The following is a 2405-nucleotide window of genomic DNA, read 5'->3' on the forward strand; positions in this document are numbered from 1 at the left end:
GCAGTTAACTTTACTTTACTGTTTCAATTTTAAGTGCTTTACCCAGTTGCACTTTACTGTTTTCATCCGTTAACCTGAGCAGTCCTGTATTTTTCTCCATGGAGGTCACACATTTTTATTCTTTATTGCCCATTTCTGAAAGAGACTGTACTTTTAATGAAATTGAAAGAATTTTTTTCAACTGACAAATCTAACTATTGATTATCAGCTTTATTTGAAGAATTGGAGAAGCTTTTGATAAGGGAGCATAAGCTCCAATGGGACATATGGACATTAGAGACTTACCTTAAATTAAAAATTATACCACGTGGGTTGAGATTGAGTAAATTCCCTACGTTTGATGTCACTGATATTGTATTTATTAATGCCTGGAACGATATTCTATCTGACTGTTCAATACGCTTAATGATGTTATTGATATCTTACAAATCAAATCTCCTCAAAAATATCAGAGAGGAGATAGGTGAATTACAAGCTGAGATGAATTCACGACAGCTAGAAGCTAGTTTTGCTAAATTTGATGCTATTCTTAAAACTGTGGTAGCTAAAGTGAAAGATTCAGTTCTTGAGATCAAACACACAAAATTTGTAAGGGACCAAAATGACTACAGTAATAATTCAGTTTATATTTGGAAACGTTCAGATAAGGCTACATTCAGAAGACAGGGTAGGGGAAGGTCTAGAAATAGACGGAACAACAGTAACAATAGGGTTAAAGGTCAGACATCTACATATAATACAGAGACTAAAAGGGTAACTTACTCTGACACTGACTTTGAATCAGGGGAGGAAACTGGTGCGTCTAGTGGGGATGAGCTTCCTAGAAGCATTCTCAAAAATGGTCAGTCGTCTGTAGTACATAACATTAATGTTCCAATTTCCTCAAACCAACACCATTTGCAAGTGGCCACTAATAGAATACAATATGCTGAGTCTAACAACTCTGCCTTTAATTATGTTGAAGAGAGTATTGGTACGGTGGCAATTCAAGCACAAGTATCTGTAGATGATCAGAGGAAAATGGAACAGGTTTTTTTCTCTTCCTCCACAACGCACCGGGATAGGACAGGTGAACCAGGGACATTACCAGTTGAGGGGTCGGAGAGGAAAACAGAAATACAAATAAATAATGTTATAAATCTGTCTAAATTCACACTTACAGATTCCCAAATTTCTCTTCTGAGCCGAGGCCTTAATTTTGCACCTACAAATCACTTTAATATTTTTAATACTATCCTCGATGTAAACAAACTAATACGTAATATGACTTTGCAGAAACATTTTTTCACTGAATCACATGAGTATGCAGGCAATAGAGTGGACTCTGATTTGAATGTATCTATTCAAGGTCAGTACACCAGTAAACTGACATTTAATGAGACTTGTGATGTAATTAATATGGAAAGTTTGTCTAGGGAGGCTTTGATTGACACTAATAAAGAGAGTACGAATGCATCCAGCAGTTTTCAGAATAAATCTATGTTTTACCCTATTCAGTCAAGGGGTAACACCCTGGAAACCTTTTTCAAGAGTGTGGAGCGCGACCTAGTTAAACTCAAAAATTCTACTAGGTATCAAGCTCCCAATCTGTCCAGTCCAGAGAGGGCCGCCCTTAAAGAGCTTCAAGACAATCATGACATAGTCATACGCTCAGCTGATAAGGGGGGCTCTGTCGTTGTTCTGGACAGATTGGACTATGTAAATGAAGCTCTGCGCCAGCTGAATAACATTGATGACTACATTCCACTTCCTAGGGACCCGAAAGTTGAGTTCAAAAGGGAACTTTTGGATATATTGGATGATGGGTTGGAGGATGGGCACTATGACCGTAAAACGTTTGAGTTTTTGGTGGTCGACCATCCGGTAGTGCCCATCTTCCACCATCTGCCAAAAGTTCATAAATCACTTGAGGAAGTTTGGGGGCGCCCTATTGTTAGTGGAATGGGGTCATTAATGGAACATGTTTCGCAGTGGGTGGACAGTCTGTTGCAGCCTTTGGTTCAAGGGCTGCATAGCTATATCCGAGACACTAAAGACATCATCTGTACAGTGAAACAGCTGAGTTGGCAGCCCAGTTATAAGTGGGCCACAATTGATGTGGTTGCACTATACTCTTCCATTCCGCACGAAGAGGGTCTGGTAGCGGTCAATTTCTTTTTGGAGTTCTATTCTGATTTTTCTTTTGAATTCAGACAATTTATTCTTAGAGTTCTTAAGTTTTTACTCACTCATAATTATTTTTCGTTTGAGGGTGGTTTCTATCTACAGAGACGTGGGACAGCGATGGGGGCAAAGTTTGCCCCATCTTATGCCAACCTATTCATGGGTTGGTGGGAGCTGTCCCAGGTCTATGGGGATGGAAACCCCTTCAGAGGTTGTATCTATTTTTATGGCTGCTATATAGA

The sequence above is a fragment of the Bombina bombina genome, chromosome 4 (genome assembly GCF_027579735.1).
Source record: "Bombina bombina isolate aBomBom1 chromosome 4, aBomBom1.pri, whole genome shotgun sequence".
In the NCBI taxonomy this organism is placed as follows: domain Eukaryota; kingdom Metazoa; phylum Chordata; class Amphibia; order Anura; family Bombinatoridae; genus Bombina; species Bombina bombina.